Raw genomic sequence first — 26806 nt, 5'->3', positions numbered from 1 at the left:
CCATAGACATGTCTTATGTCCGAAGTTAAAGCCTTATATTTGTTTGTTAGGGCTTCCACAAGGTACCATAGACTTTGAACCCCAAAGACTGGGTACCTCAAAAAAATTAAATTTATTTTCTCACAATTCTAGAGGCTGGAAGTGCCAGATCAAGGTGTCAGCAGTGCTGGTTTCTTCTGAGGCTTCTTTCTTTGGCCTGCTGGTGGCCACCTTCTTCTCCATGTCTTCCCATGAGCTTCCCTTTGTGTGTGGCTATTTAGTAATCTCCTCTTCTTATATGAACATCAGTATATTGAATTAGGGCAATCCTAATGACCTCATTCTAACTTACTGACCTCTTGAGAAAGAACCTACCTCCAAATACAGTTACAATCTGAGGTACCGGGAGTTAGAACTTCAAGATATAAATCTGGGAGAGGACATAATTCAGTCCATAACAAGCCTAGACGTTGACATTACTTATGTTTCATCTCTACTAAGTTTTCTCTTTCCTTATGCTTTTGCCACGTTAGCCAAATGCCTTTTGACACACTGGGTCCTCCCTGCTTGATATAGTAAGAACATGTTAAAGAAGCCAATCAATGATCTGACACTTCTTGGTTCTAAAATGGGCCTTCTAGTTTTATTTATGCAGTTACCAACTATCTTGTGCTATAAACTTCAGAGGTTTGTGTTATAGTTCACAGTTAGCCATGTGACTTGCATTGGCCAATAAAATGTAATGAAAGTGATGTGTGCCACTTGCAAGTAGAAGCATTGACAGCCACTGTGTGCTTCCACCATGTTCTCATTTCCTCTGGCCATAAGCCCTAAATTTTCCCAGATTGAGCACATATTTGAGCAAAATTAGCCTTTGTTATTGTAAGCCACCAAGATTTTTGGAGTGGTTACCATAGCACGGTTGAGCTGAAGCTGAGTGATACATCTTACATTCTTACCCCTGACCCTGAGTCTCCTGTTCATCTGTATTGTTGAACAATTCATCAATTACTAGAAACCCCACTAGCATGTCCCATATAGATCCATCTACCCAACCTGGGAAGTGTCATAAGTTCTCGTTGCTTAAATAAAACTCTGATTCCTTTTTTTCCTTAATCAGCAATCAGAAAAAGCAATTTGACCAAACTGACATATAGGAAGTTGTGCAGAAACCTCTTCTGCCAAGGCTGATGTGTAACTTTTCTACAGAAACCTCTGACTTTTTTTTATTTCATAGGTTTTTGGGGAACAGGTGGTGTTTGGTTACATGGATAAGTTCTTTAGTGGTGATTTCTGCGATTTAGGTGCACTCATCACCTGAGCAGAGTACACTGCACCCGATGTGTAGTCTTTTATCCCTTACCCCCTCCTACTCTTTTCCCTGGGTCCCCAAATTCCGTTGTATGATTCTTATGCCTTTTTGTCCTCACAGTTCAGCTCCTACTTATCAGTGAGAACATATGAGGTTTGGGAACCTCTGATTTAAAGAGAGATGTATTAATCCAAAGAAAAGACTCTCTAATAATGAGATTTCATAAGTTTTCTCTGGAACAGGAAGGACATTCCAGCATCTGTAACACTGCTTTATGTACTTATAAATACCCCTCCCTGCCACAGTTAGAAAAAATAATCAACATGTATATTCTAGTGATCATATTCAAGATACAATTTGAATTACATATACCTGTAACTACTTACCATGTGCAGACACTGTGCAAGACTCTTGCATACATGATTCCATGTAATCTCCTTAATGGCTCTATGCAACAGGTATGACTTTCCCCATTCTGCAGATAAGTAAATAACTCTCTGGTTCATATACCTGGAGAGGGACAGATGCCTGCTCACAACATTGACATGGTGCTATGTAACAATACATCTTTTATTCTCAGCATCTCGGGGAAAATAAAGCATTATTGGGGAGTTTTAAGTTTTTTCCATCTTGCTTTATAATCTATGCTTTAATTTTTTAATGATATTTATGTAAAGGGGAGTAAATGGAGACAGGTATTTCCCATAAGAATGTCTTAGTAAATTCAAAATCCAAAGTTTATCTCTTCTGTTTCAAATACTTAGAAATAATAGATGAGAAAGAAAACATGACAAAAGAAAAAAGAAAACAACAAACCAGAAAGATGTATCAAGGCTCAAAGCAACTCAAAGGTCCCTATGGATCAATGACACAGAAACCCAGAGAAGTAATGGGGTGTTGGGGGAGATGCTAAAACCACAGCCTATCCAATTCTGGTGGTCATTAAGCTTGCTCCAACAAGGTAATGGGGACTAAAAGTGTTCCATGCCAGACAGGCACCTAGAGCTAGGCTCACTGCTTGAAGCCAGAAGCTAGAGGGTGTCTCTCTACTGTCCTAAAAGGAGATTATTTTTTAATGCTACTGAATGAGGACTGAGGCTTCAGTTGTTAAAAAGCCAGGAGTCAAGCAAAGTGGAAGGAACCAAGTGGCCTTCTGGTTCTGTGAACAGACGAGCTATGTTTCAAATACTATCAGAAACACTGTATGATGATAAAACCTTGTTCTTAACCAGAGTGCAGGGGTTTGAGTGAATGCAACAGTATAATTTCTAGGTAGAAAGAAGTGGGTACAAAGGGAGAGAGCAAAGGAAAAAACAATCTCCCCACTTGAGTTCATAAACCCAAATCCCAAAACACACACAAAAAAAAAACGTTCACAGACAGCCAAACATGTTAATTAATTAGTTAAATAAACTCACTTCAAATGAGATCCATGCCATGAAACGGTCTAACAAAGACTTTAAAATATGTGGTTAGGATGGTCAAAAATACAAATGAGCAACAGCATCTAGAAACACATAATGACAAATAAAAACGAGATACTTATAAAAATAATTACAAGTCTTAGAATTTTAAAAATATAGAGAAATAGAAAAAATGAAGGGAATAAATTCTAGACTGGGCTGAAGTGATTTGGTAAATTTGAGCAGTTCTGATATGTATTCAATGGGAGGTCCAGCGAAAGATCATTGAAAAAATGATGGTTGAGAATATCCCAGAGATGAAGAAAGCCATACATCCTTAGACTAAATGCATGCTTCAAGTTCTGAGCAGGATAAGAAAGAATAATCCACACCCAGTTTGAAAAAAATCTAAAAGCTGCCAAAAATGACAGATTACCTACAAAATAATAGCAATTAAGTTGGCAACAACACTTTCATTATCAAAAAATACAGGCCAAAAAGCAATAGAATAACATTTTCCAAGTACTCAGGTAAGGAAATAGTAAATCTCAGATTTTTTACACAGCTAAACATTTAATTAAGAGTCAGGGAAAAATAAAGGCTTTTTTACACGTATAAAAATAAAAGAGTTTACCACTCGCAGATGCTAATTAAAAGATTTATTAAAGAATATGTTCAGCGTGAAGGAAAGGGAAGCTAGACTGAAGATAAATGTGGATGATTTGCCCAGCTCCACCATATCCACTGCCCCTAGCCAAAGGATGATTCTATTTTCCTATCCCCCTTGAAGTCATGCTTGGCCATATGACTTGCTTTGGCCAAGGAAATGCGAGCAAACATGATGGATAATTCTCTTGCATGGAAGCTTTAAGAGCCAGCGTGCCCTCTCCCCTCTGCCTCTGCTGATGCCGGCTGCTCCTTCAGGTGGCCTTTGGAATGCAGAAGCTGAATCCTAGCCAGCCTGGGGTGTAAACAAGAAATTAAACTGTATTGTTTCAGCCTTACTTTTAAATTTGTTACCACAGTATTATGACTAGGAAAGACAATTATGCAAAATTGGAGAGATTACAGAAATTGATAAAATATGCTGGGAAATTAATTAAAAATCAATTAGAAAAATACTAATTTTTAATGAACTTCCAAATCTCTGGGCAACGATAGCACAGAATACGTTCAAAGGAGAATGTAAAAATACTCTAGAAGAAATACTGAATAATCTTAAGCTTTGTTTAAAAATGTATAAGATAAAGGTCAGGCACAGTGGCTCACACCTGTAATCCCAGCACTTTGGGAGGCCAAGGCAGATGGATCACTGGAGGTCAGGAATTCAAGACTGTCCTGGTCAACATGGTGAAACCCGTGTCTACTAAAAATACAAAAATTAGCCAGGGGTGGTGGTGGGTGCCTGTAATCCCAGCTACTCGGGAGGCTGAGGCAAGAGACTCACTTGAACCCGGGCGTGGTGAGCCAAGCTCGTACCACTGCACTCCAGCCTGGGCGGCAGAGCAAGATTCCATCTCAAAAAGTTAATTAATTTATTAATTAATTAAAAATGTATAGATAAGTATATGTGTTTAAAATTTAAGATACTCACCAGCAAAACAGAAAAGCAATCTAAAGCTTTCAAACCATAAAGTAGGGAAAGGGGGTACTGACAACTCCCCCAATTCATATGAAATTAGGACAGAGAGAAGGGGGGGAGAAAAATTATGATGAACAGAAATCAAAAAAGAAAGAATATGGCAGAAATTACAAGAAAATGAAAGGAGAAAATCAAAATATTAAAATATTTTAATTTTTAATAAAATACATATTAAAACACCAATCAAACTGGATCAAGCTGAATCTAATCACATTGAATTTTTTTAAATTCACTTATTTGCTGCACTGTGAAAAACATACCTAACACAAAGTCACACAAAAAGATACGGGAAAGAACACCAGAGAAATTGTTTCCAGCTGATTTGTACTCTCCCCAGAATTCATGTGTTGAAGTACCACCCCAGTACTATTTGGTGATGGGGTCTGTGAAGAGGTAATTCAGTGAAAAATGAGGTCACTCAGTGGGCCCTAATCCAATATAACTGATGGCCTTATAAAAAGAGAAAATTAGGACACAGAGACACACAAAGGGAAGACCATATGAACACACAGGGAGAGGACAGACATCTGAAAGCCAAGGAGAGGCCTCGGGAGAAACCAACCCCGATGACTCAGACTTCTAGCCTCCAGAACTGTGAGAAAATGAATTTCTGTTGTCTAAGTCATCCATTCTGCGGTACTTTCCTCTGACATTCCTAGCAAACTAATACATTCATCAAAAAAAAAAAAATGCTAGTGGCAATATGAATATCAGATGATACAGAATTAAAATAAAAAAGAATTAATAGCATGACAATGAGACATCAACCCAACCATGCAAAAGGACCAGTCTACTAAGACATAAAGCCATTCCCTCTTGAACCCTCTCCAGCAAATTAGATCCTACCCCTCCAAAAAAAAAAAAAAATCACTACTTCACATTATCAAAAACTAGTAGTCGGTTTCCAGTATTCATCTAAAACAGCCTTTTGCAGCATTCGGCAGAGTGGATGATACCCTCCTTCTAGAAAGCCTTTCTTCACTTTTCTCCTTGACACAATACTCTCCCTCCACTTCTCCCTCTCACTGGCTGCTCTGCCTTTCCCAGCCTTAAATACTAGCTAGAGGTGCCAGGCACAGGCTTCTTACTCAACAGAGTACGTTGTAAATGCATAAGGCAGGAAACTAAATGCAACAAAAGACACTTACCAAATAGAAACGAACAATAGGAAGCATCAATAAAATAAAAGCTGGTCTTTAGAAAAACAAGATCTTAAGTAATATGAGCAAATAAAAAGGACATCACTACATACGGAGGAGGACAAAATCATTAGAAGTATTTTACATAACTTTGTGACAATTACTCGATAATTTTGCATAAAAACAAATTTATCAACATTGAAGAAATAGAAAACCTAACTAAATTAATGAACTACACATTGAAAAAAACTAGCAGCCAAATCTCTCCCACTCGCAAGTTTTCTCCTCAAAATAAGTGGCACAGTTTTACAGATGAGGCTTAACAAACCTTTAAGAAACCCATAATCCCCATCTTAAAAACTATTTAATAAAAAAGAGAGTGGGAGGACAAGCCAGATACCCAAAAAGAACAAAGACAGTAGAAGAAAAGGTAGAAAAACAAAACAAAGCAAAGCAAAACCATATAGGAAAAAATTGATACATTTGGTTCATTAAAATTAAAAGCTTTCCTACATCAAAAGATAGCATAAGCAAAACAAAAAATTTATCCCAGAAAAATAACTTCTAGGAGAAGTTATTTGCATATACAGTCTATATAAAACAAAGGAATATGTGAAAAACTTATAAAATCAGAAAAAAAGGAGAAATTAATGCAACAAATGGACAAAGCATATACCCAAGCAATTCACAAAACTATAATAGACAATAAGCTTATAAAGAAATGCTCAATCTCATTAGTAATCAAAGAAATGCAAAGTGAACCAACAATGAGATGCCAGTTTATTCCCAACATACTGACAAATCTAAAAGCCTCATCAGACCTCATGATGAGAAGAATACTGAGAAAGGCCAAGCTCTCATATGCTGTTGGTGAACCTATAAACTGGCTGCACAACTTTGGAGCTCAATATGGCAACAATAACTGAGAATAGCATGCTTCACAGCCTAAAAAGTCCAATTCTTGGTATATAATTCAGATAAATTCTCTGGCATGTGTGACTTGCTCAAGAATGATTATTGCAGCAATTTTGTTGTAGCAGAGGGAAAAAATCAGAAACAACTTAAATGTTCATTAAGCGCAAATTGGCTAAATAAATTGTAGTATATTAATACAAAGGACTTTATACAGCAATCAAAATAAATGAATTAGAACTTCAATTATCAAAATGAATAAATCAAAAAAATATTAGGTAAAAAAAAAAAAAAAAAAAAGGCCAGTTATAGAATATATATATTATCAATGTAAGACTGCAAACATACAAAACAATACAATTCAATGTTTGTATGTAGTATATATGTAGTGATTCTATTAGCATGGAAACATGCATAAGAATTACAATGTTAGCACTCAAGACAGTGCTAACATCTGGAGAAGGATTGTTATGTTACAAAGGAGGTATAATTCACAGCGGGCTTTAACTATGTTGATGGATGAATAGATAGATGATTGATGGATAGATAGATAGACAGGTAGATAGATAGAATTTTTATTTCCTTAAGAAAAGATCCAAAGCAAGTAAGTTTGCTTTGTTAACATTTGTTAAAGTTCCATGGCATGTGAATTGGTGTTTGTTACATTCCTTACTCTCAATGATTCTTTTTTTTCCTGTATGTTTGGAGTAGTTCATAATAAAAAATAAAAACAACGCAAGCAGCAGAAATATAGCAAAATGGAGGACTAAAAGAAGAGAGGATGTGGGAGCCAATCAGGTTAGAATTATCTAGAAACCGGGGAAAGGGAAACAAATAGGAGAAGGCAAAACAAAAAGGACCAGCCAAACAGACAACGAAGGTGAGCAGAAAATGGACAAAAGCAAGCCGCCGCTGGCTAATGTCTGAGGGAATGAAGGCATGCCAATACCATTTCATCCTCTCTTCCACGTCTGATTCCACTAACTCAACAGTTCCCCAGGAGACAGGGCTGGTGGCAAGAGAATCCAGGGTTGCATTGATCCCACAGACATCACCTCTGCTCCCATCGCTCCCAGCAGCTGGATCTCCATTAGTGCGGAGCGCAGGGGGCTGGGGAGGGTACGCTTTACTTACCTATCTCCACTTAGGCACAGTCTTGTCTGTGATTCCTGAAATCTAATGATGAGAAAGGCATGTTGGCACTCCTAAGACTGCTTTTCCCTGCCATGGTAAATCACTCCCTGAGCATCATCAACTTTAGGGAACTATTGACCATTTAATTCTAGGAGTAAAGCCATTTCTGCTTTCAGGAGAAATTGATGTGTATTTTGTTCATACAATATAAAGTGGAACTTACCATCTTTAGTCCCAAACACTCCCCGTGTCTGCCTGTCCCTCTCCCCACTCAGTGACGCCATCTTGGCCTCTCCTTTCTTACCCTCCATGTTCTGTAGTTATCACGTCCTCTTTCCTGGGTCTCTACAAACTGCCTGCACAGTTCGTCTCCCTGCCTAAGGCTGCCCCTCTTAAAGACAGTCTCCATTCCACCATCTGATAAAGGTTGTTATAGCCCAGCTCTGATCTTCTTATTCTTTCCACAAGAAACACAGATGCTGCACCAACGTGTGAATGCAGAGCTCCAACTCTCTACTCCAGGATTGAAAGGAAGCCTGCTACGATCTGCTCCCTCCTCTCCTGCAGCTGTTCTGCTCAGCTCATGCAATCACTATGCACCCACGCTGTGCCCACCAAATGGTCATCCTTAAACATTTTCTACCTGCCATTTTCCACCTCTAAACATTTCCTTAGAAAGTTCCCTCTATTTTCTCTTTCTCCATCTCCACCTAGGGAATTCCAATCTAGCCTTCAAGAGCCAGTTCGAATGCTGTCTACCCCAAGGCAGCTTCTCTAAAGCAAGCTCTACCCACCTCAGAACTGACATGTGCAGCTGGCTACTCTGTTAAAGAGGTAGAGCATTGTTTCCAATTCATTCCTATGCTCCAGTCATATCTAGCACTGTGCCTTACACATAACATGTACTCAACAGTACTCCAATGAAGGCATGTAAACATGCATTTATATATGGAATACCTATAACCATGTGCATTTTATAGCAGATTTGATAACTTTAGTCCAAACTTTCGTTACCTAGTAGTCCCTCAATATGTACTTGTGAGAATTAATGGATGACTGAGTAAATGAAGGGATGATTTTCCTATACTCACTTTGTCATTGAATCAGATGTCATAGATCACTGTACATCATTGTTGGTTGCTCTATGTTCTTTCCTCAAGATCCTCAGGAACACACTTCTAAGTTCTGAATGTAACAGATAAACATTAATTCAATTTAATATGGTTCTAAAGGGAAAATACAAATACAGGAGCCTGCCTGCGTCATATAAATGCATTGCACTTTACATTGCAACAGACAACACTAATAATTTGATATTCTTCTTCTTTTCATTGTTTACTGAACCCTCTGTTTGAGTTGATTCCTCTGCCTTTATTGAGAATAAGCTATTGAGAGCAGCCCCTGATGAATACTAGCCCACTTGATTATTTTTTTAAACAGCACTCAATCACCCTTCTTAGCCCTAATAGCATCTTTCTCTACAAATGACTGCCACAGGTGATTAGGTCACACTTTCTTGAAATATTCTATCTTTCATTTATAATTTTTAAATTAACCCAATTATTTCTAACAGTGCGTACCTTGAACACCAAAAAAAAAAAATGTATTGTTATGTTACTCAATTCATTGTTGAAAGGAGTTGGGAAAGCTTGTGGGAATGGAAATTGATTATGAAAGCAACACATCCTCTGTGCCCTTTACAACACCTCCTCCCAAAGGAGCCATCACTATGCCAGGACTACTAGGGCCACCAGCACCCTCTTCTGAACATCTAAGTGAGAAATGACCCTGTGCAAATGGAACTCAATTTTTTACAACGTCAATCAACTGATATTACTTCCAATGTATTATTTTCACTCACACAGCATTAAAAATATATATGCACTAAACCTTCAATCAGCTTGAAAAGAAGCTAACAAAATTTCGCCTATTTCAATAAGAGTCAATTTAGGGGCCTTTGTTGTGTCTAGAGGCAAGATTTTTCTCTTGGGTTATCTCAATACCATGAGTGTCAATCAAAGAGCCACACTCTAAAGACCAAGCGAATATCAGATGAGATCCATCACCAGGCTGAATTTTGGCCTGTATTTGTAAATGATTTCCTCAGCTGGGTCATCAATCACAAAGTCATCTGCATGGAGAGGGTACTTCATTATTGTTCTATGGGGCTCCAATTAAGTGGGACATGACAAACAGTTATCACGTTGACAGCTCATCCAAGTATCAGCAATTACCACAACCCGTGGCCTCGAGAGGAGTGTGGGCCTCTCTGCTTCCTGCTTAGGTGAAGGCTGACTGGAATAAAGTATTTCCTTCCAGCAGACTTCTGAGCATCTGGCTTCTCACAGAGAAAGAGTCCCCTCATAAAACACTCGTAGGCCTCCAATTCAATGTCTCAGGTACAGTCTTGAGTTCACGTCCATTTTAAATTCCCACATACATGCAGAGTGACACTAATGCATGCAAAAATGCACTCTCCAAGCAAAAATAAAGGATAATTATGTGCTTTTCTTCATTCCTAGAACTCCCGGGAAAACTTAAGTATTGCATCACATTTTAGGTCCGAGCTCTGAAACGTAACCATGTTTCAGTGCAGTATTTTGTAGACTTGATTTGGATATTTTTATATTTACACAAAAGTGTTTAGTCTCTACCATACTGAAGGAGTTGTACCACTACATAGGAATGATGGGTGCTTTTAGCTCTTCAGGGAGAGCAGCATAGTAGCATTTAAGCTGCCTTTGATTGACTAAGGTGATTTGATTTTCTCTAATAACTCACAAGAGCTGTTAGGAAAATTGGATGGTATTTATAATTCTAATTTGTTGTACTCTGCAACTCTAGGAAACAACATTGTGGTAAATACATTGAAATGTCAGGGTTATCACTTGCCACACAAAGTTATTTTATTTTTCCCCCACTGAACAAATGCCAGCAGCTTAGCCTGCTGAGCCCAAGCTTATGTGAACTAGCGATCCAGGCAGCCTTTGGCAGTTGCGAGTGGCCATTTGGCCCGCCCGAGCTTACACTGCATAGATTCCCCGGGACGGTCTCCAACTTCAGGGTAGTCAGAGACTTTTCAGTGCTGCTGGGGCCCCCGTATCCTCCCACAGCAGCAGGCTGCCTCCTAAGAAGCTGGCTCCTCTAGCCGTTCCAAGAGGGAAACTTGAATACTGTTTTGGCAGCTTTGCAGCTCCATCTACTCTCTACCCATGGCTAAAGAAACTTTTTTAAAGTACAAGAAGCAATGCTTTGGAATCTTCATCCAGAATGACTTTGAGGAAAGCTGTCCTGAAAGCTAGGACTCACTCCTTTGGCGAGCTCTGCTGTGGAGCCAGATGCCATTTTTCAGCATGGCAAGTTCATATAAGGATCAGAGCTCCAAGGACAATGTCCAAGGAAGGACAGCTCAGAGGCACCAACGATTTCTTCATCGACAGAGCTTCAGTCCTGCGGGTCCAAATCCATCTTCTGGGGAACACGGGGATCAGTTTCAGGAATCCTAATCTGCTATTCTCCTTTTTTTTCCCCATTCATTAGTAAATCTGACCAGATGACACAATTACAGTATGCCTTTTTTAAACTGCATTATTGTTGGCTTTGTTAGAGACTCATTGTTCATGCTTGTGAGATGCTCATCTTCCAAATAAAGAAAGGAGGGGTGACGAAAAGTGTCTGGTCAATCAGCTAAGACAGGCAGGCAAGCCAGAGTTCCAGGATGCTTGCTTTCATCAACCAGGGCTCAGCTCAGCTTCTGGGTCTGAACAAAATAAAGTTTTTCAGATCATCCTGGCTTGGGCTCAGCTGCATGGTAAGGAATGCATTTTAAAAAATTAATTTGTCTCATTTTGTTTTTGATTTGTAGGACTTGCTCATTTCGATTTTATCTTATTTAATAATTATGTAAAGCATATACCTACTTCAAAAGTCAGTCCTACCAAGCACTGGTTCTGTCTTCTCGGTCCTTTTCTCCTTCTAGGGGTAACCATTTTTATTAATTTTTAGTTTATCCTTCCATGATTTAAGTATAAGCAAATATATTTAGACATTCCTATTGCACATCTTTCTTAGATGTGAGATACCTTATCACATAGTGTTCTGCACTCTGCTATTTCCATTTACCCAGGAGACCACTCCTGAGCAGTCTATGTAGATATTCCACATTTCTTTTTACAGCTGCATAGTACTCCAGGAGTGATGTCACTGTATCATTGTGCCATAGCTTATTCACTTAAATCCTTGTTGATAGACAGTAGGGGTGTTTTTGTCTTTTGAAATTACAAATAGTGCTCCAATAAATAGGCATGCATCAATGTGCTTTTGTATTTTTGCCAATTTATCTTCGAGATGGGTTCCTAGAAAAAGGATTGGTAGTCAGTGGATAATTATATACACACTTAGCAACCCCCTTTGTAGGCTTGCTAGTCAATAGATAAGTGTGTATGTAATTCAGCTGGCTATTGCCTAGTTCCTTCCGCTAGGTTTATGCCATTTTTCCCTAGTACCAGCAATGTATGAGAGTGCCTGTTTCCGCTGAGACTCGCCAAGAGAGAATACTTTCAACATTTTGGATTTTTAAGTGTGATGTCAATCTCCAAGGCTCTGGTCATCAGAACCAGCTCCACATTTCATGTAGAAAAACAATTTGTTTTTTCTGAGTGCTCACCTCAAAAAGCCACTTTGTGATTTTACTATTACCAGCTGTGACTCCCTTTCATCAGAAGAGTGCCTTTTCTCTAGGAATGAATGGAAATAAAAGCCTTTCCTATGATTCAGATGACCAAAAGAATCATGTGGTCACACAGGAGCCATTAGCAAGGCTTTCTACTCATTCAACAAAGATTTACTGAGTATCTCCCATGAACCTACTATGTGCTACTAAAGTGCTTTTGGACTAAGGTATGGGGCTGAAGGATTGTAAAGGTCTAGAAAAACTGTCTACTATGTCAAGATACAAGCTATACCATAATAGGTTCCAAACAACCCCAGGCAAGTGTGATATTCAGTCCTCGTCTAACCAGCTGTGAACAGCAACATGATGCTATTTGTCCAACTCCAGAATTTTGTGCTACCCGATCAACAAGGAAAACAAAGAAATTTTATATGTGACAGGTAGATGAAAGAAAAAGAAAGAACAAAAGCCAGGTTAGAAAAACATGAGACTTTCCTTTCTACTGGGTAGAAGGCTGATTCAACTCTACTGCCAGTAGCACTCAGTAACTTGCACATTGAAATTTATCAGTAAATGTTTGTGGAATGTAGGGATCATAATTTAAAAATATCTGTGTACTAGAGGAGAAATATCTAAACCTTCTTTCCCTAAATCATATGACATAAAGAACGTTGCTGATTGTAACCTTCCAATTTGGAAAGATCTCTTCCCATTCATCAAATTCTGAAATAACAATAACTGACCTTTGTTGGGTGGCTCATTTGTGCCAGACACACTTGTAAGCCCCTTACTTTGTTATCTTACTCAACGCTCTAAACAACCCTGCTTTGCATGTTTTGGTGCAATTATTACCCCCATTTTACAGATGGGGAAAGTGAGGCACAAAAATGTTAAGTAACTTACCTACAGTTCAGTATTAAGACTCTTGAATTCACTTGTAAACTGAAGCCTGTGGCAGAAGAATTCATTTGGGAATTTAGAGTTGCTATACATAGACTGACGTCCCTATTCCTAAGTGAAACTGTCACACCATGGCCAAGTCCATCATCCTCCCCTTGCTGCACCTGTGGGTAGTTGACCCACCTCCCGGCCATTCTCGGTGGGTCTCATTCTGAGGTTCCATTTCTGCCTTGAGGCTTTTGCTCCAAATGAGTTGATCCTTAATCTGATCATCTATGCATGCAATTGGCCTATTCACCACTTCCCAGAAGCCTAGGCCTGGAGTATATAGTGCCAAATTCTTTACTGTATATTAATAGAAAGTACCTTACTCAGCCTTTCAGCTGTTTATATCACTGTGCAGTGGTTTTCCAGGATCCAGCTGCCATCAGTCTTCCCCATATGCCATCTAAAGAGAGATGAGCTGCAAGGTTCTATTGCCAGGCCTCCTGTCTTGCAATTTGATATCAATTACAGGATTTAGACAATGCTGGTAAAAATCATGAAGAAGCTTGATGTGACATCTATGGCTGAACTACCATTCTCCAATTTTTTAACAGCTTGATCTGAAACTGAGATCATATAAGGGCCACATCCTCTTAGCCATTCCAGAAAAATGTTGAGCTTCTTAATGCTATTTTATGTTACTCTTTTTTCTGTAGATAAACTAAAATCAAAGCAGAAAATATTTAGCTGCATATTCAAACTAACATTAAGACAGAAAACTTTTAGTTGCATATTCGTTTTCTCTGGATCTAGAAGAAAAATAAATCCCTGCCTTTTCTCAATTAAAGCTGCTCTAAAGAACTATGCTGCTTGTTACAGAATAGTCTAAAACCTCCTGTGTATGCTGTTATTGTCTATGTAACTGTAGACCTGGTATGATGCTTATAGTATCTTCAGCTGCTAATTTAGTCCATAATCACAAATCACAATCATTTGTGATATAAAGGCACAAAAGATAGAGATAATCAAAATAAAGTGACTGCCTTGAAAATATCTTACCTGTATAAGGGAGACAACACAAAATCAAAATCAAAAAGAGATCATATAATAAATAAATGCTATTAAAAGATAATGCACAAAATTATATTGTACCATTTTCTACAGTATGACCATATAGTGTTTTTTATAGTGGAAGGAAAAGATACATGTTTCTTACCTTAAAACTCTTCAAAGTTAAGCATGTACCTCTTGCACCAGCACTGATTGTTTGGAACACCAGGAACTTGGATCTGTAGTCCATGAGGGTAGACCTCGTTCATCCCGGGCTACTTCTGAAGTACAAGAGAAAGGCCATTTCTCTTTAAAGTTTGCAGTTATGAGTTCTTGCATCTTCTCACCCTCAAAGTAAAGAAAAACAAAACAAATGAACACAAAAGAAAGGAAGGTTTACATTGTGGCTACTAAAAGATATGTTTTAGATAAGTCCTCTCATCACCTAACCACATAAATGTGTGGAACTTCAAAGATGCTGTGGTTTCTTCCTAGCTGCTACAGGCTCTTTTTTTTAACTGAGGCTTTATATGCCATGTCCTGGGCTAAGTATTTAGAGATGAGAAGTCCACTTAGCATTGAGCGATAAACAGTTCACCAGAGGGGACCCCTGCCATAGACCACCAAGAAACAATGCTTCTTTTACTAAAGGCACTTTGGCATTCAAAAATTCAAGCCCAACCTGACAAATTTGGGGATGAAGAATAAATTCAAGATGGTGCCGTCAACTGTAACATAATTGGATACCTCATCATCTAATGCTTGCTCCAGGAGTATGATAAATGCTCCAGACATATTTCATTTTTCATGTATTCTTAGCAAAAACTCAAATTCAGCATATCCTCCGCAAGATCTAAGATATCATAATTTTTCTCATCGCTCAGGAGAATACTTTTGGTACAAATGTTGAGAAAAGTGTGAGCTGTAGAGGGTGATTTCACAGTTGGTTTATGGAAAGGCCTTAGAGAATGAAGGATAGTGATGTAACTTAAGTCGCATGAGACTGAATACACTTCTGGAATCCAGCTTATTAAAAATGGAACTACATGGGATCCTATTCAGCAAGTTTTTCCATTAAGATAAATAAGACTAAACATCCATCGATGGCAATGCCCTCCAAATATAATTATGAAAGATAATTATCCAGCCTTAGTTCCTTGGTCTATTTCAAAATATATCAGAATATATAGTACCCCCTTCTACAAGATGAGACCCTGCTTGCTTGTCATGTATTAGTTTTTATTTAACATTTAATTTCTCTTCGGATACAAGATCCAAACACATTTTCTTCCATTCTGAAAAAAAAGTGTACGAGAAAAGACTCCTCTTCTCTCCCAATAGCTATTCTCAGCTCTATTTTAATTCAAATCACAATCATATGTTCACTATTATGAATTAGAAATACATACTCAAAAGTGCATTTGAGGTGAGAGGATTGCTTGAACCTGGGAGGTCAAGGTTGCAGTGAGCCCTGATTGTGCCAATATACTCCAGCCTGGGTGACAGAGCAAGACCCTGTCTCAAAGACAAACAAACAAACAAAAACAATGTGCACGGTTACTGAGAAACTGCATTTTACCAGAGGACTCCACGTGTAAGTGCCAAGAGGCAGGAAAGAAGATATAATGCATGGGAAACTGCAAGTGGTTGGTTCCACATGAAGGGAAGTGCTGGGGTCTGAAGTCATGAATATCACCAAAGGGAAGATCATGAAGAACATGGAGGAGTGACTGTCTCAGGAGAGTCTCTAAAGGTTTTTTTGTTTTCTTTTGTTTTTGTTTTTGTTTTTTGGTTTTTGGTTTTTTTTGAGATGGAGTCTTGCTCTGTAGCCCAGTCTGGAGTGCAGTGGTGTGATCTCAGCTCACTGCAAGCTCTGCCTCCCTGGTCCCAGTTCAAGCAATTCTCCTACCTCAGACTCCCAAGTAGCTGGGACTATAGGCATGAGCCACCATGCCCAGCTAATTTTTGTATTTTTTTAGTAGAGACAGAGTTTCACCATGTTGGCCAGTCTGGTCTTGAACTCCTGACCTCGTGATCCACCCGCCTCGGCCTCCCAAAGTGCTGGGATTACAGGCGTGAGTCACTGCACCCGGCCGTCTCTGAAGGTTTTAAGCAGGATAGGGTACGGCCAACACCAGATTTATCTTCGATACAGCACTCGCATTGGCTGGACTGGAGGAAAGCAAGATTAGCTGCCGGGAGTGCAACTGGATGTTGATGCAGTGGTACTAGCTGAGCTCATAAGGGTATGAAGCAACACCAGAAGGAGAGCAGGCACCAGACAGACACTTCACAAGCAGAATGAACAAGACTCAGTGACTGAGGTAAGAACGGGGGGAGAGAGGAAAGATATTAAGATGACTGACAGATGTCTTAATGGACCTTGAGCTCTTGTTTGAAGGATCTGTCTGGGAAATTCTGTCACTTACTATTCTTGATGGGAAAACATCCCTGTTAATCTGAGAAGCTCATCTTGTTAAATGGTAAACTTTGGAAACAAAACATGGCATGAATATGGAAGGACAGGCGTCAGGGTTGATCACTTTACAGTCAACTGGGTGGATAATAGTGTTATTAAACAAGACAATGCATTAGGAGAAGAAATAAGATTTTGAGGATAAGGAGCAATAGGCCATCATGAATTCCATTTGGGATAAGTTGAGATTAAGAGGTATCTTTTAAGTTCAGATGAGGATGTTTTATAGGGAGTTGGTTAAATGGATCCAGAGTTCAGGGGACAATTTGGGAATAGAAATGTGTTAGACATCAGAAAACTGGTGGTAGTTGATGCCACAAACTAGACTTCAAGTATAATTGCTGTGCTTTAGTAGTACAGTATATCAGATTTTTTTCAAAATCAAATTCTTCACACAATATTTATTCAATCATCCAATAAATAGTAACTGAGCAGCTTCTACTACAAGAACCCGAGTGAGAAGTGTCAAGTAGAACTATGAATAAGACAGCAGCCCATCTCAAGCTATGTATATTCTACCTGGGGATTCAGATGTTAAACTGGTTGCCTAATATATTGTTTAATTATATTTGGGGCTAGGACCACAAAGAAGAGATGTAGAGCTTTTAGTGGAGAAACGGAATGAGTTCAGTGGCAAACTAGAGTTTCATGTAAGAGTCTCTGAAAAGCGACTTTGAGGTAAATTTTAAAGGTGAATTAACCAGGCAAAAAGAAGAAAAGAGCATTCCAGGTAGAAGGAATCAGGTACATAAATATGTCTCATATTCTGAGACAGAAAAGAATGTTAGAATACACCAGGCTATGAAAGCAAGTTAGTGGAACAGGCAGAAATGTATGTAAATATGCCAACTTATTACGTTTAAACAGTACTTTCTTTGGGCAAATATTAAGTAAATTTGATCCTAATATAGAAGTGTGGAATCCATGTCATCTGAGGTTTTATGCCTTTTGTTTAGAACTCAAACCCCAGTTGGTGGGAAAACAAACAGAGAAAGCATAAATATAGTCCGAAGACAGAACAAATTAATGTAAGGAAAACTTCACTGAATGCTACTGCACTCCCCGCAGCTGTGCAACGGCATGTTCCTCGTAGAGGAAGTGAGAAATCAACCACTAAGATAGACTTCAACACCATAGTAGGTGGCGATATAGACACCCTACAGAAGAATATGTTCTTTTCATAAGCATTTAACTGCAAAATGCCCTCAAAGCACTCAAGATTCAGGAATAAAAAAGATCAATGATACTTTTCTCTTCAGATCCAGAAGGAGGTCACGCGTTCACTTGGGGTCTTTTAGCCTCCTGGTTCCCCCCTGTTCTCAATAGCCAACTTCTAATGGCACTTGGCTCTGCCATATATAAGCTAACACCTGTGGCTACTTCACTCCCATAAAAACAAAGCCCCAAGATAAGATTTTGCAATGTCAACCAGAATAATTATAAATAACCGCAACAAAACATTTCCACTTCTCTCACCTCCAAGAGTATTTTGGGCTATATTTTCTGAATAATTGCTCATCTCAACTTGCCTATGTACATTTTACCGACTCAAGCCAAAGGTGATAGCAGTTACACATCTAGAAGGAGCTTACACACAGTTGAGGGCACTCAAAATTGTTTTATGGATGAGACAAACATTGTCTGAGACACTGTGTCGTGCCTACCGTTTTTGGAAATTTCCACAAGACCTTTCATCTTACCTAAAGGTTCACAAAAGGCGTCGCTGTAGCATCTCCACCTCCTCGTGGTTTCACATAATAGCTGCAGCCCTCTCGCGCTGCACCACAGGGCTGCATGGGGAAACCATGAAAGACCTTCAACAGATCTGACTCTGCCAAGTCATAGGCCCAGAAGAGAGAAGCACATGAGCTTGTTCCCTTCTAATCAAAACCAAAATCCAGAGCTTCTCCACAATATCATAAAAGCAAAACCATCACATTTGTGAAAAAAGCAGAGCCTATTGTAATGGGATCATTAAGATCAACCCTAAAGTATGTTCACGAATACCATGACAGCATTGTGGATACTAATTGCTGTCTAAAAACACCACTTCAGCTTAAGTGCTGGTATTAGACAAGGGTACATTCTGTCAAATGTTGTTGGGCCCTTAATTGAAAGGGTCATTAAAAATTTACTGAAAGGGATACTCAAAACACCATCAAGGACGAAAGGTGTGTTTGACGCTCCATTCATTGTCAAAGATGCCACATCAAGTATCAAGCAGCAGGGATGGAGACAGGAGAGAATGAATTTGAAGGCAATGGTACAGAAAGCTTCTTTATGTGAATACCAAGTCCAGGGCTGCCTGACTTCAGGCTCTGTCAAATACACTGTGAGGAAGCATTAGTGGTCCACATACTTCCCATCTAAGAAATATACCTACGAATCTACATCTTATGAATATTTGATCCAGCTACAAATATGAAAAAAGCACCAGTCTCTGAATTATTTCATTGTTTTTGCCTAAGTCCTAAATTATTTTTCCTGTAATAAAATAAAATGTATTAGGTGGGAACAAGAGCCCAAAAAAGCAAATACCAACTCAAGCCCGTTAAAACCAAGGTTCCAGCCATGCTGATTTTCTTTACAACATAAATGGTCTACTTGGCTTATAACAGCAGAGACTTGGGTCAATACTGTCATTCCCGCCTGCCAGCACTGCAGACTTCATGCATTCTCCCTTGAATTAACTTGACCACAGGCATTTCTTGTAGGGTATAATGAAGAAATTGGCCAAAGTTCCTGCAAGAGATATAATGTTGACATGAATTCTTTAAAGCACATAAACAAACCTGGAAGACTAGAAAGGTCATGGTGAAAGAAGCAAATTTCCTTCCTTTAATATTTATGGGAAGAAAAGAATTCTAATCTGGGAAGTGACTTATGAGCAGTGCCATAGGTCAGGGGCAGAATGTCACATGTGATCATGGGGACCAGACAGTTTGCTAATCTTTGGTAAGGATTGTGAGGGGATGCTGTAGTATGCTGTACTCTGTGTGTGTGTGTATGTGTGTGTGTGTATGCTAAAAACAGGAAGATTAAAACATTCTAACTGAAAGAACTTGTTACATGCTGAACGTTCACAGAAGGATAGCAGATTTAACATTAGAGAAAAAATAAGATTTTTTTTCTAAACTGAACAGGTATGTCCATGGTAGCTGCAGAGAATGTTGGCGAGGAAAATCCTCAAAGGACTGCCAAATGTGTCTTGATATGCAAAGGAATGAAAGCTGAGCCAGAAGTGCTGTGAAATGGGCTCCATGATTTCATCTCCTGATATTCATGCCCTTGTGTTGTTCCCTCCCACTGAGTGTGGGCGGGACTGTGAGTCGCTTCTAACTGATCACATATGACAAGAGTCATGGGATGTCCATGACTCTGTGCATGTGCTTACTTTACATAAGGCCGTGATCCTTGTCTTCGGAGGAGAGTATCTCCCTTGCTGGCTTCAAGAAAGAAAGCGGCCATTCTGAAAAAAAAACCATTTTCAGCGCTAGTGGCTAGTACCCTGCCACTAGCACTTAAGCTGAAGTAGCAAGGAACTGAGGGCAGCCTCCAGCTGATGGGCCGCAAGAATCTTAGGCCCGCAGTCTGGCAGTCTGAAAGGAACTGAGTGCCGGAAGTGGATTCTTCTCCAGTCAAGCCTCAGATGAGTCTACAGGCCTGGCTGACAGCTTGAAGGCAGCCTCCTGAGACTCTGAGGCAGAGGACACAACCAAGATTTGCCCAGACTCCTGATCTATTGAAACTGACATAATAAGTCTGTGTTGTAAGTAGCTAAGTAATATAACACAGCAATAAATAATTACTACAGAACTAATGCTGATGCCAAAGGCTTTGACTTTGACTCAGTTCTTCTTTTTTTTTGGATATGAAGTCTCACTCTGTGGCCTGGGCTCGCATGCAGTGGTGCAATCATAGCTCACTGCAACCATGACTTCCTGGGGTCAAGCAATTTTCCTGCATCAGCCTCCTGAGTAGCTGGAACTACAGCATGCACCACCATGCCTGGCTAATTGTTTTATTTTTTGTGGAGACAGGGTCTCACTGTATTGCTCAGGTTGGTCTGGAACTCCTGGCCTCAAGGGATCCACCCAGCTTGGCCTCCCAAAGTGTTAGGATTACAGCACATCCAGACTGATTAGGTTCTTTCATCCCTAGGGGCTTCTCTATACTGTGTGATCACCCACATGTGCTACCAAAAAATACAAAGAAGATTATAAAAAATTTATAAAAGGCCACATTTTACGTCAAGATATCATTGAGTGGAAGAATGTAACACATAGAAGAAATTATAGAACTCACACCTGTGGATCTCCATTTATCTTCTAAGGAGAATGAATTCTGGCTTTCTGAAGAAGTGGTAACAATCCATCTTCTGTGGAATATGAAAGAATATAGATGTGCCTGTGACATAGCCTATGGTACATTAGAAAGAGCTTTGGGGGCAGAGAGACTGAGGCTCAAATCCCAGTTTTTCTTTTTACAAATTTGGACAATATATTGAGTTTCAGTTACTCTTTCAAACAATTGAAACAATCAAACCAACCCTAAAGAACGTTGAGAAAATGAATAAGGTAAATAACTTGGGCATCAACCACAGTAAGAAAATAAGTACTAGTTCTCTTCCCTTTTCTTTATCCCATAAGATCAATGCATCTTAGATTTTAGAAGAGAGTATTTTAAAACAAAATCAGGGAAAATACAACACTAAAAAGGAATGTAGCCCAAGAAGTGTTAGATGCACTAAAAATGAGAAGCTGATTATATAATTATGAATAGTATTAACAAAGAGGAATTATCCTAAGGAATCACAGTAGTTGCTTAGAGTATCCTCCAATAAATCCATTTTTTAAGTGTGTGAATGAAAAAGAAAGGACAGTTACATAACCCAAGGTTAAGAGCAGGAGGAGGAAGAGGAGGAGACAATGGACCACAAGATAAGGTCCACAGAGACCACAGGCCAGAGACCACTTAGGCCAAGCACAGTGACTCACACCTGTAGTCCCAGCACTTTGGGAAGCTGAGGTAGGTGGAGCACTTGAAATCAAAAGTTAGAGACCAGCCTAGCCAACATGGTTAAACCCCATCTCTACTAAAAATACAAAAATCAGCTGGGTGTGGTGGCAGGAGCCTGTAATCCCAGCTACGAGGGAGGCTGAGGCAGGAGAATCACTTGAACCTGGGAGGCAAAGGTTACAGTGAGCTGAGATCATGCCACTGTGCTCCAGTCTGGGTGACAGAGAAAAACTCTGTTTTAAAATAAAAAAAGAAAAGAAAGAAAAGAAAAAAGTAAAAAGAAGTAAACTTAGCCTGGAAAAAGTGTAAAGACAGAAACACATCTACTGTGCTGTATTCAAAACAAAGAAGTGACAAATAAAAGGAATGCTATCTTTGGTTGGTGAAGATGGTGCAGTATTATCAAATGGTGCAAAACAAACGGCTTTTACTTTGCGCTCATCTTTACCAAGAAGGGTGATCATCAAACAGGAAAGGGAAGAACAGACAAAATTAAGGTACAACCAAAGGGTAAGATTATGGAGATAATGGGAAAATTGTAACTTGGCTCAGATAATTACTCCCAGGAGAAACAGTTTGCAAATACAATTGGAGAACCACTTTCAGTGATTTGTTCAAAATCTTATAGAACCAGAGAGGCCAAAGAACTACAAATAGGAAAAAGAATTGATTTTTAAATAGTAAATGCTTGATAAATCTTGATACTGATACCCAACTAAATTCTCTAATGGATAATTAAGAAATTATCATCACTAGGAGCCAAAATGGGTTCACTTAAGAAGATGTTAGGCCAAACAAATTTTATTTATTTCTTTAAAAAGTGACTGAATTGGCCAGGCGTGGTGGCTTATGCCAGTAATCCCAGCACTTTGGGAGGCTGATGCAGGTGGATCACCAGGTCAGGAGTTCAAGACCAGCCTGGCCAACATGGCAAAACCCCATCTCTACTAAAAATACAAAATTTACCTGAGCATGGTGGAACATGCCTATAATCTCAGCTACTCAGGAGGCTGAGGCAGGGAGTTGCTTGAACCCAGGAGGTGGAGGTTGCAATTAGCCGAGATCATGGCCACTGCACTCCAGCCTGGGCGACAGAGCAAGACTCTGTCTCAAAAAAAAAAAAGTGACTGAATTAGTAAATTAGAAGATGAGAAGATGCTAGAAGCATACTTACAAGATCTGGAAATGAGAACTGAAATAATTATTTTATATTTAGACTAGAGGGATAGGACTTGAGGGAAGTGCTATCTTCAAGTGTTTCAAAGACTATCGTGGTAAAAAAATATATGGCTCATCACATGGACACAGGGAAGAGAACATCACATACTGGGGCCTGTCGGGAATGGGGGAAGGCGAGGGAGAGCATTAGGACAAATACCTAATACATGCGGGGCTTAGAACCTAGACGATGGTTGATAGGTGCAGCAAACCACCATGGCACATGTATAGCTATGTAACAAACCTGCACATTCTGCACATAAAATTAATAAATAAATTGAAAATATGGTTCATGTACACCATAGAATACTATACAGCCACAATAAAGAATGAAGTCATGCCCTTTGCAGCAACATGGAGAGGACTGGAGGCCATCATCCTTAGCAAACTAACACAAGAACAGAAAACCAAATACCACAGATTCTCACTTACAAACGGGAGCTAAGCATTGGGCACACATGGATATAAATATGGAAACAATGGACATCGTGGACTACTAGAGGGTGGAGAGTCAGAGGTGGGTTCAAAAAACTACCTATCAGGTACCATGCTCACTACCAAGGTGACAGGATTTGTGCTCCAAACTCCAGCATCAGGCAATATTTTCATGTAACAAATCTACACATGCAGCACCTGTATCTAAAATAAAAGCTGAAGTTTTTAAAAAAGACTATTATAAGGAGTTAAAATTACCGGGCATTGCTGCGTCCTTCAAATCTAAGCCCAGATGACTTGAAGAATCTCACTGATCACTAGGGTTTAGAGTTGAAATCCTTGCTGTATATTGCTATAACACATTTATATTTCCATGATTGCAGTGTTTGTCAGAATGTATTATCATTGCTTGTTTAATTGCCAGCCTCTCTAGTGGGATATAAGACCCATAGAGCAAGGACCAAATCTATCTTTTTGTTTTGTTTTATCCCCAGGGTCTAATACCCATACATGGAGGGTGCTTTATAAATACTTGCTAATGGGCCGGGCGCGGTGGCTCAAGCCTGTAATCCCAGCACTTTGGGAGGCCGAGGCGGGTGGATCACAAGGTCAAGAGATCGAGACCATCCTGGTCAACATGGTGAAACCCCGTCTCTACTAAAACTACAAAAAATTAGCTGGGCATGGTGGTGTGTGCCTGTAACCCCAGCTACTCAGGAGGCTGAGGCAGGAGAATTGCCTGAACCCAGGAGGCGGAGGTTGCGGTGAGCCGAGATCGCGCCATTGCACTCCAGCCTGGGTATCAAGAGCGAAACTCCGTCTCAAAAAATAAATAAATAAATAAATAAATAAATACTTGCTAATGGAATGAATGGATGAGAAAGTAAAGGAATTTTAAAAATTTGTGCATCACAGAGATACAGTTTTCACCTCAATATCAAGAGGAAGTCTTATAATTAGGAAAGAAATTATAAATTCCTCATTCTGAAAGTGTTCAAGAAAAATATGAAAACCAGATGATCCATACAGCATTCCATACAGTAGACTGGAAGTTTAATTAGATGGCCTCTAAACTCCCTTCTAACTCTACTCTAGATTCAAAGCCATATCACCTTTTATTATAATATCAAAGTGCACAGCCCCAGAATTCCAGAGGCAAAATAGCTGTGCTAAAATAAACAATGAGCTCCTGACAGCTGGTTTTATTCTTTTGGTGTCTCTCCCTTGCCTAGAACAGGGCTTTGACCAAGCTGACAGTTAATAACTGTTGATAAATAAATGGTCGCAATAACCGTAAATTGTTTCTGAAATGGAAACAATGAATATATTCAGTCTGACCACCTTGCTTTATAGAAAGGAATTCTTTCCCAAAGATTGAGGTGACTTCCCAAAAGTCATCCAGCTATTTGGGGACAGAGCCAAGACTTTACACAGTTTACTGCTCTTTCCAGCAGTCTAGGTTACTTTAAAGACTCTTCACGGAAACAACTGAAGACAAAAAACCAGAGGTCTCAAGACAACGAGACCATCCGGGGACATCAAAAGCACCTCTATAGGGAAATACCAAGGGATCAAGTCATCACTGTAATAAATCCAAGAGGGGGCCGGGTGCAGTGGCTCACACCTGTAATATCAGCACTTTGGGAGGCCATGGTGGGTGGATCATGATGTCAGGAGTTTGAGACGAGCCTGGCCAATATGGTGAAACCCTGTCTCTACTAAAAATACAAAAAATAGCCAGGCATGGTGGTGCACGCCTGTAGTCCCAGCTACTCAGGAAGCTGAGGCAGAAGAATAGCTTGATCCCAGGAGGTGGAGGTTGCAGTGAGCCAAGACGGCGCCACAGCACTCCAGCCTGGGCGAGAGTGAGGCTCTGTCTCAGAAATAAATAAATCCAAGAGGGATGTTCACTAGGACCAGAAGAGTCAGCACAGAGAACCAGTGGCTCATTGCATTTCCAGATCATCCGTACAGTGTTATGTACAGTGAATGGAAGTTCAATTCGGTGGCCTCTGATCATTGCATTTTCTAAAATAAATTAGGGATGGATAAAATAACATCATATGTTAAGGCAATCCTCAAAGGGCTGAGCCAACTCATTAAAGTTCGGTGTCTGTAACTCTATAACATAGAAAAGCGGGCCAGTTACTGTCACTTAGTTACCTTGGTCAAATAAAAATTCAAATGTAGAATGTAATAAAGGAGATTTTTTGGCCTGGTTCTCTGCATATACATATAATTAACATATATGATGACAATCAATTTTAGAGCCTTTCCTACTTCTACTGGTGGTCCATATTAATCTAAATCACCAAAAAGAAAAACATAGGACATCATGACGAGACTTTGCACTCTGTAGCTACAGTCCATAGGTCCAGGATCAATAGAAAAGTTTTACCCAGCAGTATTTCCTAGGACAACAGGCTCTTCATTTCCTTTTGTAGAACTATTTGATAAAATGACACACTGTTGCTTTTGTGCATTTAAAGGAGATCCAGAGAGTGCCCGTTGCACAGTGGCCACTTTGATGTCATATATTGTAAAACATAGTCCCCTCAACAGTCAAGAAGGCCGGAACCAAGGACCAGGCACGGTGGTCATTGCTTCATTAGAGGTAGATAGGGTTCTAAGGAAATCCAAACAAGGGGGAATGGAGCTTGCCAGAGGAGGTAATGCTGGAGAGGAATTCTGAAGTCAAAGTAGAAGTTAGCTGCCCAGACAAGGGGTCGGTCAGCATTGTTTCCAGCATAAGGAAGAGCATTTGCAAAGGCACAGTCAGGGCACGAACTGCAGGCCATCTGGTGTGGCTGAAGTCTGCGAATCATTGAAAGGCTCTGACCACTCTGGTCATTTAGCTTGGAACAGGCACAGTCAAGGACTTTTCCCTACTATTTATCCTCCCTGTCTCTGTGTGTGTCAGGCTCTCCCTGATGCTCTCCGGAGGCATTACCATAACTTCCTGTGTTCCCTCCTGCCAATCTTTCTTTCCACTTTTCAATGCATCCTCCACACTTCAAATGATTTCATTTTCCAGGATGCAAATCTGATCATGTCCTTCTCTAATTCCATCTTTGCCTATGAGATAAGGTCCAAATTTCTTGGTGCAGAGCATTAACTTTTTTCATTCTGGCCTCTTGCCTTCCTAACTGATCTGCTAACTCTTCCCACCTCACAACTGAAAATGCAGCCCGGTAATGCATACGTACTGAACACTCCCTCACATGTGCACCTCCTCGCACCTCGACCTTTGTACCTAGTGTTTCCTCTGCGTGAAATGCTTTTCACGGAGAGAAATCCAACTCACCTACAGTAAAGCCTTTCCCCACACAACTACAAAGTCCTTTCTCCATCTCCCCATAGTCCTTGTACAAATCTCTACTCATCAATTTGCACAATATATTGGGTCTTTGTAACTTTCCCACCCAGAAGAAAATTGATATCTCAGTTTTCTTTGACTTACCATTACCCTTCAGAATTACCCAGTACTTGGCAAACAGTAGGTTCTTGAGGTTTGTTAAGTGAATAAATGT

The 26806-nt window shown here is 39.7% G+C and overlaps 1 long non-coding RNA gene across 1 annotated transcript in view; it reads right to left on the bottom strand.

The window, feature by feature from the left end:
• LOC116561399 overlaps nt 1-26806 on the bottom strand; it is a 307518-nt gene that overhangs the window by 138221 nt on the left and 142491 nt on the right. Inside the window, exons 7-10 of the long non-coding RNA XR_004273413.1 lie at nt 14295-14476; nt 13460-13698; nt 8613-11281; nt 1678-1801 (exon numbers count right to left, since the gene is read on the bottom strand). This is a non-coding gene — a long non-coding RNA (uncharacterized LOC116561399). The remainder of the gene's footprint in view (nt 1-1677; nt 1802-8612; nt 11282-13459; nt 13699-14294; nt 14477-26806) is intronic.

Source organism: Sapajus apella, unplaced genomic scaffold (genome assembly GCF_009761245.1).
Source record: "Sapajus apella isolate SASKATOON/1434 unplaced genomic scaffold, GSC_monkey_1.0 scaffold29, whole genome shotgun sequence".
Lineage (NCBI taxonomy): Eukaryota > Metazoa > Chordata > Mammalia > Primates > Cebidae > Sapajus > Sapajus apella.
Note: the sequence above shows the minus strand (reverse complement) of the source record. Positions and strands in the feature narration are given on the sequence as shown.